The sequence below is a fragment of the Uranotaenia lowii genome, chromosome 1, assembly GCF_029784155.1.
Source record: "Uranotaenia lowii strain MFRU-FL chromosome 1, ASM2978415v1, whole genome shotgun sequence".
Taxonomy (NCBI): domain Eukaryota; kingdom Metazoa; phylum Arthropoda; class Insecta; order Diptera; family Culicidae; genus Uranotaenia; species Uranotaenia lowii.
The window spans coordinates 107,640,784-107,653,312 of record NC_073691.1 but is presented as its reverse complement, the minus strand read 5'-3'; the positions used below and the strand labels follow the sequence as shown (position 1 = coordinate 107,653,312).

The 12,529-nt window shown below is 41.6% G+C and overlaps 1 long non-coding RNA gene across 1 annotated transcript; it reads right to left on the bottom strand.

Annotated features, from left to right (window-relative positions):
- Positions 1 to 3,834: 3,834 nt before the first annotated feature.
- LOC129751290 (uncharacterized) lies at positions 3,835 to 4,212 on the bottom strand. The gene is made up of 2 exons (XR_008738666.1): positions 4,099 to 4,212; positions 3,835 to 4,033 (listed from the first exon to the last, which is right to left on the bottom strand). It is a non-coding gene; the product is annotated as an uncharacterized LOC129751290 (long non-coding RNA).
- Between the last annotated feature and the right edge of the window lie 8,317 nt (positions 4,213 to 12,529).

The window sequence follows — 12,529 nt, the reverse complement described above, 5'->3', positions numbered from 1 at the left end:
ACCATTTAAGTATGCGTTCTTCACGTCAATGTGTTTCACATGGAGTCTACGATGACCTGCGATCGTTAGCAATACACGAAATGTCGACTGCATCGCTACGGGGGCGAATATTTCCTGGAAGTCCGTACCATACTGCTGGGCAAACCCCTGTGCCACAAGCTGTGCCTTGAACCGCAGTACCTCTCCTGAAGCGTCTTTCTTGAGTTTGTAGATCCATTTTGAACCAATCGCACGACGAACTGGTGGCAATGCAACGAGTGACCAAGTATCCGACGACAGAAGCGATTGATACTCCTCGTCCATAGCTTTGATCCATTCGGCGCTGTTCGAACACTTCACTGCTTCAGAGTAACTCCTTGGTTCTCCCTCAACGACACTAGCTACGCCAACAATGTAGTCACTTAGATTGTTGGGCGGCTGTCCAGCGTTTCTTCGGTTCGATCTACGTGGCTGTGGTAGCTCCTCCTCTTCCTGCAGAAATCCTTCTTCGGCACTTCCGGTTGCACTTCCATAAAAATCTTCATCAGTGTCTGTTAGTCCTTCAAAATCTTCTTCATTTTCTACACTTTCACTATCACTTTGCGGAACTAAGCCAAAATCACTGTTTTTCTTCTCCGTATCCAGCTGCAACTCCATGGCCGACGATGGTTCTTCCGGTTTCAATGTGCTTTCGCCCTCCTTTCTCGAATTCGTCCGAGACTGCGGCACGATCTCGAGAAACTTTGCATCTCGGCTGATGGTGATTTTTCCAGAACTTCTGTCCAGAAACCTATACGCCTTTGCCTTGCAATCATATCCGACGAACACCATCTTTTGGGCTTTTCTTCCCATTTTCGCACGTTTCACGTCGGGTATGTGAACGTATGCTTCACATCCGAACACCTTGAGGTTGCTAATATCCGGCTTCTGCCCTGTCCACAGCTCATAGGGCGTTTTTTGAACTGTTCTAGATGGGAGCCGGTTCTGTATGTACGATGCCGCTGCAATTGCCTCTCCCCAATAACATTTGGCGAGGCCAGATTCGAGTAACATACAGCCAACCATCTCTTGCAGGTACCGATTACGACGTTCGGCTACTCCGTTCTGTTGGGGGGAGTAACCGGCGGTAAGCTGCGACTGGATCCCTTCTCGATAGAATTTCTCAAGATCTCTATTCACAAACTCGCCTCCCCGGTCCGACCGAATAACGACAGGCTTCCTGCCGAACATGTTCTCGGTCATCCGAACATAGTTCATGATGCAACCTTTGGCTTCTGCTTTTTCTTTCAGTAGATACATGACGAGATACCTACTGAAATCATCAATAAGTACAAGGAAATACTTATTTCCACCGGGGGTAGTGGTACGCATTGGTCCGCAAACATCCGCATGGACCAACTGCAAAGGCTTTGTTGTCTTCCGAGCAGCATTTTTGGGAAATGGAAGCCGCGACATTTTTCCCTCCAGACAACACTCACACGTCAGCTTCACTCCACAATCCTCCAGTTTCATTCCCGAAACGAGGTCTTCCTTCGTGATCCGATCCAACACTGCTGGATCACGGTGTCCGAAACGAAGATGCCATGTGTGCTGACAGTATGGCGTGTGATTCTCAGCACTGGCCACAGAAGCACGTTCCGACCCGAATACGAAAATATTGTAACATGACGGTTCCTGTAGTAGTTATAAAACGTTTAGAAATAGTGTAAAACAACGTTTAGAAAATGATATCTGAAACCATAAAAAACATTGTACTTAACTTGAATTCCAAAACGACGGTCTGTTGAATATGGCGTTAAGTTATGTTACTGTTTAAAACTGTTAAAACCTCTATATGGAGGAACTGTACTACAAACAGTTTAAATAACGTCCAGAAACTGCTCTTGGAAAACGTATTCAGACAACCAAACTGTTAATATAACAGTTTTTCGAAGAGTAATCTTTTATCTAAACAGTAACAGGTGGTAACAGTAATACCCAAGTAACAATTTTAGTTTTAAAAGAAACTGGAAGGGCTATTCAAAACTTTGTTATAAAACAACGTTCAGCTATATAAACCACATTAAAACATCTATAAAACACCTATAAGTGTAAAAAGGCCCACCTACAGGAGGTTCTGTAGTGCCCATCCTATACAACCATATGGACTCAAAAGGGTTTTGTTCAAGGCATGTTCTAGATAATTAGTTCGATTTGCACTGAACAAAAAAATCGTGAATTTTTTTTTCCGAAAAAGGGTTTTGAAATGGCATTTTTTCAAAATAAAATAATCTTAATCATAAGAATGTTTTTTTTTCGACCAAGACCCAAAAAATAAGGCATTATAATTATTTGAAATATCACAATCATTTTTTTCGGATTCTTAATGGATAAAGTTGTTGCGCTTTCAATTTTATCGATTATTTTTTTCAAAAACTTCTATAGAATCCGCGCGCCCTTGTAATTTTCCGAAATAAAAGATTTTATGATTTTTTTTTTAAAATAAAATATAACTCTAATTCATTTTAGCTCTTAAATTCTAGTTCGCTCTGTCAACTTTCGATAATGTATTCAATTTTAATAGCTTTTCTGGTTCCAATTTATCATAAATAACCCTATTTATCATAATATTCAAGGCGGAATAATTGTTAATTTTCATTATTGCAGTAAAAAATGACGGTTGATTGAAAACACCTCTTTGACTTGAAGAAATCGATCATAAAACCAAGTTTTCTGGAAAAATGTAATTTCAAGAACAGCTTTTCTCACATAAATCACCATTTGAGAAATGTCTCCAAAGCTTATTAGGATGGAAAGAGTTTGAAAGAACGGAAAAGTAAATTAACTTTCTCTGGCATATTAGTATATCATCCATTCTGATTTGCGATGCAATTATTGATTCCCAATCATAGTGGTACTCGATGGGGTTGATGAGGGAGCTACTTCCAGGAGAAAGTTCGACGATACTAACTGTAGTGCTTGGTGACAAAACTCGATCACAGTTGTCTCCCGAAACAGCTTCTTCCTTCATCGGGGGAAAATAATTAGTGAAATACTCCATTTGGTGGTAAACATTTGAGACGATGCCACACATACACATTTTGACATTTCGATCGGATTTGAACTGTCATTCTTTGTTGGTTTTCTAGAGAGGTTTAATAATTGCTTTGTAGTGCTCTACAAAACCAAAAAAATTAAAGGTTTTAAAACAATCTTTGTTGTTGTTTTCTTCAAGGTTGGTTTTCTAGAGAGGTTTAATAATTGCTTTTTAGCGCTCTTCTAAACCAAAAAAATTAATGGTTATAAAACCAACACAAATTTTGACGGAAGTTCTATAAAAAGATTCTATGGTGGTTTTTAAGCTATCTTAAAGGGTGTTGGATGCAGACCGTTGTGGAGATTTTTAGGAAAAGAAAAAACACATCTTATCTTGTGTAAGATTCAAAACTAGAAGGAAAGTTTATTTGGCTTTAATCATTCATTACACTTTTTCCCGCTAAAATCAGAACAAATTTAAACATTAACGAACAAACTGGCAACATTAAGCAAATTCACAATAGAAGCAAACAAATCAGACGTATCGTAACGCACGTTCTAAGGTGACCAACATTGTTGAGATACAACAAAGGGCAATCATATAGAGTTCCTTATAAATTACGTTACAAAGCAAACAATACTTTATAAATCCCTTATACAACAACTATTTTTTTTTTATAAAACCATTCAGAGTTTAAAATGTTGCTTGGGATAGTTATCAAACGATTCAAAATAACGTTTTTCCCAACGTTATCCAGAACCGTACGTCAATGGCGGTCTCACACACACACATAGATGGTAATATTTTGGAAATTTTCGGATGGTTCGATATCAATTCCATTTTTTACATTATCTTTATTGAACTTTATTGAACTTACAAACGGTGAGAAAAGAAAACCGATTCATATCCATGATGACCTATGATGATTCTTGCAGAAAGATCCTACCCGGCCATGGGCATAGCATATGGAAACGCGTAGCTCTGCGCTACGGAATGCTGGGAAGCCATCGTCAACCGGGTGATGAATGAGCGAGGAAGCTGAAATAAATTAATGATCATTAGTCTTTTTTTAAACATTTACAAATAATTATATTACTACTTACGGTAGTTATTTCCGGTAGCTTTCGCAGAACGAAAGAATCAGCCAGTATGAATCCCGATTTCAGAGGGACGAAAAATTGTTGTTGTGTTCTCTCTCTTCCAGTTGTGGACAGTGGTGCCGACTAGACCGATTATTCAAAATTGTACCGAAATGAAATTAATATGTGATAGTAAAAAAAGATTTATTAAGCTTTGATGTTTCTAAGTCGTCTTTTTGCATGCATGCTACACACCAAATTTGTAACTGCTGGTTGTTTCTTTATAACATGCATTATTTTCAACGACAATTAAACTAAAATTGAAACTAAGTCCATGGACCGTAAAGAAACTACCATAATTATCTTGCATAATGAGCGTTGTTAAAAGCATCTTGTAAGGCCGATGACATAGTGAGAGCGATTTGGCGAACGATAATGCGATAATGCGATTTGGAGCGGTAGAACAAATTGGCATCTCCTTCGTCGCATTTAATGTCAGGTTTAAGTAATTCACATACATTTCCCTCAAATGTGGTGCAAACGCGTGCACTATGTCATCGGCCTAGCCAGCAGATCGTGGCTTAGAGGATAGCATCCTTGTCTTCTAAGCCAACGTTCATGAGATCGAAACACGGTCGTGACATAACCTGGCACACAAAGTATGATGAAGGTTGGCGGTTTTAGCATTAGTGAAATGCTAGCCGGGTATACTTTGGAATTGTACGCCTCAATGATGCAGCACATGCATGTGGATGGATCTTTTCAAGGGAACTTAGATTGCACTTGGAGATCCTACCTAGTTATGTGTGTGCTCGTAGTGCTACCGGTAAACAACTGCAACTTCAACCAAAAGTGCAGGGGTGTCAAGTAGCATAGCAAAGTAAAAATAGTAACGCAGGGTAAACCACAATAGATCAACTAAATGGTCGCAGTGGACTCTCTCCCCAACAAGAAAAAAATGTCATCGGCCTAAATCAAGAGCTGAACTTTGTTTAGTATAATGATAGTAGAAAAAATTAAATTATTTTCATAATTGTGTACTGATTTTGTACAAAACCAACTGGCATCTCTGACCGGGCATTTCGTTGATTTTGACGTGCGAGTATGACAAGTATGACAGAAGGGATGAACGGTTTGTTTAATGGTTCCAGTTCAGTTTTACGATTAAAGAAAAATTGAAGGAAATCGTTCATATCATTCTATCACCTTTTCAGATACCATCGCACTTGTTTACATGAACGTTCTTATTTCGTTTTGTTATCGTTGGCGAAATAAAGTTTAAAAGAACAGCTACGTTTACAGATCCAATCACTATTTCTGAAACCGTAGATGTATCGTAGAGACTGTTTGAGATATGGTTTTTTAGTATGCGGGGAGCTCTTCAGGAAATACAGATCGCCTCTGCGTTCTCCAACGGCAACAACTTGGTTCGACGAATCACTTTTTATTTTCACAAAATCTCGATCAAACACTACACTGTAACCTTTGTCCGTTATTTTGCCAACCGATAGCAATCCCGAATCGAGTTCCGGCACATAAAGCACTTTGTTCATTTTTATGTCCACTTTTTCTCCTGATTCGTTCACACCAGGCAACGACACTTTCCCAAGACCACCCGATTTCGCACTGTTTCCATTGGCCATTCGAACAGTCAGACTCGACGGTTCCAGTTTGTCAAAATATTCAGCGCACCCGGTCATATGGCATGACGCACCACTGTCTATTGTCCATGACCGATTTTCCTCAACACTCGAGCGAACAACTTCTTCATTCACTAGCACTTTAAAGTTCACTGCCGAGCTTTTCTTCACTTGTTTGGCATGGGTCTGCCTGTTATCCCTTCGAGGACCAGACGCCTTCGGTTTTCCCGAGCTCTGCCTTTTCTTAAACTCTGGACAGTCTCGTCTATAGTGACCCGCACCGCCACAATGGAAACATTCGAAATTTTTCGCTTTTTCCGCCTTAAGCACCCTCTCATCCGTCCCGTTACGTTCGCGGCGACGATGATACTCATCGATTAGCTTCGATCTAACCAATTCCATGGTGACGTCATCGTCCGGACGTGCTTCCAAAGCCGAGGCCAAAAAATGATAACACTCCGGGAGGCTGCGCAGCACCATAGCGATTTTCAATTTCTCCGCTAACTCCAACCCTGCGCCCTCCAGCCGTTCGAATAGGGTGTCCAGCTCGAGCAAATGTTGCTCGAGGTCTCCGGATTCTTCGAGTTTCGCATCACACAACCGGTTCAACAGAGAAAGCTGGGAAGTAGTGGTGCTCTTTTCGTGGTAAGCCTTAAGAGCATTCCAGGTATCACGGGCATGCGCACAATTCTTGATCAACACATACTGGTTCTGCTCCACACAAAGACCAATTGTCGCATTCGCTTTCTCGTCGGTTTTCCTCCAGTTTGCCGGTTCCGGAATAGGCTTTTCCATGGACACGACATCCCACAGATCCTCGCGTATGAGGAACATCTGCATCTGGAATTTCCACGTTCCATAATTATTGTTCCCAAGTTTGACCAGGTTAAATTTTCCTGTTTCCGCCATCTTGGAACAAACACGAGCCGACGCGGTACCGAACAAAACTTAACTTTCCGGATTTTACTTGACCGACCGTTTCTACTACCGATTCTCCACTGGGGCCGTAACCTATCGGAAGGATAGCAGCCAGACGTAGTGGAAACAACCCGCGGAAGGGACTTTGCGTTCGAGAATCGATAAGTAAGAGATTCGCTTATAAAACCGCGTGTATTTTACTCAAAGAAAAGATACAGAGTGAAAAAACCTCAACTTAACTATTGGCGTATTTTTTTGATTCCGGATTTGGCTCTGGAACCGTCAGAATAAAAAAAAACGATTTTCGGGTTTCGAGTTATTCCATACGTAGGTGTGCGTGAGAACGAGCGCAATGTTTACATGCAGCTGTCATTTTGTTATCCCTTCTAGATTTCTTCATTCGGTTCTTCACATCCGGATTGCCTTTTTTCGTGTCCGGATTGCACCGGAGAGCAGATAGTACGATTTTGCTTGGCTGAGAGGTTCAAAATCGCGGCAATCATCATTTTCCCGTTCATTATTTCAACTGTTTTGCTTTCAACCAAAAACAGCTGTTTAATGTTTTGACAACAACGTTGAGAGTATTGGTGAACTTCTCGCAAAACTGACTTTCTTCTCAGGGCGACTTGTAACCTTTAGGTTATTTTGCCCCGTATAACGAGAGCCCCGACACACTTCCGTTTCGTTAGCGGGTGGCTTAAGCGCCACTTCCTTACGGAAGACCACCCACCTAGTCTTGGTTTGCCCAGCTGAATGAGACTCGGACGTGAGTTCCTTTTTTTGGTTCCCTATTTTGGGAAAGAAGCAGAAGGGTCTCTGAAAAGGGATCCGTACTTCGGCTTCGAATTCGAATCCGCCCCGAAAACGAGAACAGCCCGCAAAATCACGGAAAGGGGGATTATTCGTTGTTAGCTAAAAAGTTGAACTAGAGAAGTCTGAAAACTAACGGACGAATTCCCACCCTCTTAACTTGATCAGGAATGAGAAAAGACCGTGATTGGATTCGCAGCCAATCACCGCTGTAAAGAAAGCAAACGCAACAACGAATAACCTGTGACCCCCTTCCCAATGCCCCAATTATGTCATCATCCCTCTAGTGTTTCCGGTCCAAAATACCTGAGACGATTTAGTTAGGTACAATCATTGGATCCTTTTTATTTCGGGCTCTACTGTCGTGTGTTCGTTTTACAATGTTGTGTGTCTGTTTCGAATTTCTGCTGTTAGTGCTGGTGGAGACGCTTGGTTTTTCGATCCTTTACGGTGCGCTCGATCGTTAAAATTTTCCCCATACAAACGATTTGAATTTTCTTTGCGGGGGTGGAAATGGGCTACTTTTCCGGCTCGCCAGTCCAAATTACGTCGATCGCATATAAAATTATCGTCGTAGGATGAAATTTTCAAATTGCAACATAAGCGGCTATAGTTGCATGCCGTTCATAAAAAATGTACATGTACATCGCTAATAAACAAAGTTGGCCATAGGTGAGTACTCACGTTATTTCCTTATACTAACGGGGGTTTTTGATGTTTCCCCGGTTCTGCTGCTCCTCGCGGTGAACCGTCGATGTGCTCTCCCGGCAGATGCGCTGGCGACGGGCTATCGGCAAAGATGATGAACAGCTATGCAGGTGATTATGGCTGAACGCGTGGTTGGATCCAATGTGATCCCATGCGTTCAGCGAAACTTTTTGCCGAGATCTCCCGGCTGCCACAGCTGGTCGAAGATTTCGTCGAATCGAAGAATATTGTGGGGGTGGTGCAAATGCTAATGAACGAATTTCGGTTAGGAATTTTCGTTTTCAAAAATAGAAGAATTCCGCTGACCTAATACCCTTGGCACTGCCGCGTGTACGCTCCAGAGATGATATTTCGTCCCGGCGGTTCCTGGTGGCTTTCTAGGTGGTCTCGGCAGATTCCCGGATCGTCACGGCGGGATCGACGGTTGATGAAACGGCTGCTTGAGAAAGCTGTAGTGGGCTTCTCAAATCTGTTGCAAAAACAAGTTGCGTTTTACGTAACGTTCGGCATTGCACCAGCGTTCTCACGCCTTACCTGACTGAGTAAGCACTGTTTTCCTGTGCTTTTTTTGACACTACACTTTCCTACGATGCCTTTAACTTAACTGCGAGCTAAGCGGAAAACACAAAAAGGGCTAATTAATAACCGGAACACTGGTTCACGGATCACAGGTGAAAAAAATTACCACGCGAATTAAACGGTCTTTACCCAACTGAACTTCACGATTAAGTGGTTCAGGAAGTCGCATCTGAAATCAGCCTTCTTGATCTAGTTCAACTTCGTACCGGAACTACCCGATACGAAGACCTAATCGAGAAGTTAAACAAACAACTCTCTTTTCCGCGATTTTACAATGCAGCCTTGTCTTCCCCTTCCAAACCCGAGACCAAAGACCAAACCTTTTCTCTTCCAAACCTAGGTGCACAAAGGCATCCCGAAAGAGGTCATTCACCTGGTGCACAACAAGCTTGCAGTCGGTGATCATCTGGAAGATGACTCTCTAAACCATACTTTCTACTCCAAAAATGTGTCGGGTGATCGAATACATCTACAGGCGCGTTTTTGATGTTAATGATGATTCGGTTAATGATTAATTAGGGTGGTACCTGGCAGGAGGATTCATTCGCTCAACTTTCTTCGTTGATTTTATTTTTCGAAATCTTTATATTAATTTTAAGTTCTAAGTGGAGGTACTTTATGAATAATTAATTTGATTGTTATTGTTTCATTTTATTTAGTTTCTAAATGGCTCTTAATTAATTTATTTAAAGGTTATAAAGGAATTTCTGTTGTTGGTTTTACTAGTAGCTGGTGTACCGGTTACATCATCCCGTACTAAATTTACGAAAAATTTGATTGGCTTGTACTTGAAGTTCAAAGTCAATCAAATTTTTCGTAGGTTCATATTTCGTCCGTTCAAACTATTTTGCTGATTTTCGGGGTCATAGGGAATCAACGTTAATTCAATAACTCATCGCTGTTTGCAGGAGCTCCTTGCGGGCCTGCCCCTGACCATCAATGACGTTAGTCTCCGGTCTCCAGCGAAAATGCAACAAAAAAAATACTTCAAAAGGACAAAATTTAAACTCTTAAATTGATATTGTATTCCTTAAACCCTATTTAAACTACGCTATGAGAATGAAAAAAAAATACGGAGAAAAAAAAAACAATTAAGGAGAAAAAAAAATAAAATAGTTGAATTCAGCAATCAGAAAAAAAAACAAAAAAAAAATGTTGGTAAACCAAAGAAGTTTTTCGGGAGATTGTTTTGACCCTGTTTGACGTTACGTAACTGTTGAAGGCCCCATTCATTCAAAAAAAAAAACCTACTATCTAAAGCTTAAAAAAAAATCACCCACTGTGTTATCACAAATGGGATCCGAATCGCCTAGAGCGATTTGGATTCTACACCTGGAATTACCGATTACGAATACCAAATCCTCTACCGATCCCAAAAAAAAAAAAACCTAAATTATCTGTAAGTTTGTTCGACCTAACCTTCCCCTACACTTGGCGAGATTGCGGCTAGTCCGACATTCTTACTTAAAATAACTAATTTTGCTTCTAGTTCGCTTCAACAATATCCACTGTTTCAAACGCTTACAAGAAGTCAAAATTTTAAAACCAGTTCGATTTTCGACTGTGCATCTACATCTACATCTAAACCGTTCATCAAAACATTTATACAGTTTCAACCATCTCTCTCACTCATACTATCACCCATTCATGCCAACAACGTACATAACGTCAAACGAGAATCAAAACAAACTCGAGTAAATCCTCGACAGTGAACCGTGCGTGGTGGATCTTGCCGATTTGATCCGAATTATCCGGTGCCGGGAAGTTTTGGCTAAGTGGCTTCGCTCTCTATGACGTTCCGAGTGATAAACGGTTTCTGCGGTATCGGATCAAGGACTGTGAACATACAGATTGTCGTTCCATTATCCGATGTGAATGTTTGTTTTCCTCCCTTTGTTTTTCTCTAGGTGGGACTGTTCCTTTTCCGTTCGGAGCTGGTGGCGGATAGAAGTAGGTCTCTGGCAATTCCTGGCTATTCCTGGCTTTGTCTTCGGTGGAGTCCAGTGGAGTTGACTGATTCCGGCGAATTTCTACATATCTCGCGTTGATTGTATCGAAACAGGTAAGTGACTACTACAACAAACCAATAAACGTTTTTATGTTTTTAGGTGGGTGAGCAGATTTCCGAATCAAGAGTGCCCATCCGGGTTGAAAGTAGAAGTTCTTCGAAAGTGGTGCTGATGCCGATCAGGGACGGTCAGATTGTTCTGCCAGAGGATTGTGGTTGCCTGACAACGCCGCACATGGATTCCGACAAAAGAGCGCTCCCTCTTGCCCGTTTACCGGAAGCTAAAATTGTCCTAAAAAGTTAACCGTGAGTTCATATTTCATGTTTTCTTACTAATCTAGCTTAAGTACTACCTTATCTAGGTCTTAGGGAACTAGGGTACTAACAACTAAACTATATACAATTGCGCGTATCGATTCCGTTCGGTTTTTTTTTGTAAAATTGGATCGGCTTAGACTCACTCTGCGCTTGGGGTGGTCTCTGTTAGGACGGTGTCGATTGGTTTCGGTACCCTCAGCTCGGAGAGCATAGGGCCCTTCCTCGCGAGTCCATCGAAGTAAGAAGATGTTCCCAGATGGTATTTTGTTTCGATGATTAGTCCCTTTTACGTTGCATAGCTGTTAAATGATAATCTATGTCTACTGTCTAAACTTAGTTTTTCGGTTCCCTCAGCGTAGAAATAAACTAGGTCGTTTCTCGCGAGTCCGTCGAAAGTTTTTTTTATTTCCCCTTTGGGTGTTTCTTTGCATTTTGGTTTCTTCTTGAGAAGTGGCATAGCTTGAAAAAAATAGAATTTAGAGTTAGGATTGGTTGTTCGTGCTTTTAGGCTGGTGAAAACGTTTGAGCACCGTACTGTGGAAAACTCCTATTCGTTTTCCGGAAGGATTCTCGAGCTCGTAGGTGTTAGAACCGAGAATTTTCTTAACGATGGCTTGCTCGTACTTTGGTGCTAATTTCTTGCAGAAACCTTTTCCCTTATCTGAGAGGTCGAAAGTTTGCTTCAACACCGTTTCTCCTACCGTGTACGTCGGGTAATTTGCGCTTGAACGAAGATTGTATGTTTTGGCATGTTTTTCGTAGGCGTTCGCTAGATTTTGCTTCACTTCCTTGAAGAGCTCGTCCATCCGTTCTGTTTGCTTCTCCGCTGTGGTTTCGGTCGATAACTGGAGTTCTCTCATGGTAGCATATTCGTGGCCGTCGGAGATCCTGTTTCTACCAAACACTATGAAGTAAGGGCTATATTTCGTCGAAACATGTACAGCATCTCGAATTGCACTCGCTATGAGTTGCAAATTTTCAGCCCAACTGGAATGTGCCTTCTTTAGTGTAGCTCGGATTGCGGTTACGATTACTCGATTGACCCTTTCGGTGTTATTCACCTGAGGGTGATAAGCCGGCGTGAGCCAATGCGAGACGTGGTAGTTATCCAAAAGTGTTTTAAACACTTTGGATACGAATTGTGACCCATTGTCGGTCAGGACGATTTCGGGTACTCCGAAGAGGTTGAAAATGTTATTTTCCACGAATTCCGCCAACGAATGAGCCTTAGCTTCCCTGAAAGGTTGTATCATGATGAATTTGGAAAACACATCCGTGGCCACAAGTAGGCATGTGTTCCGATTTTTTCCGGAAGGTGGCAATGGACCAATGTAGTCCAGTGTCACGAATTGCCACGGGTGTTCCGCAGGCTTCTGTGTCCCCATCGGAGGAGTGGTGTTAGAGTTACGCGACTTGCTTAGTTGGCATGTTAAACATTCCTGACAAAAAGCTTTTATGGCTTGGTTCATTTTGG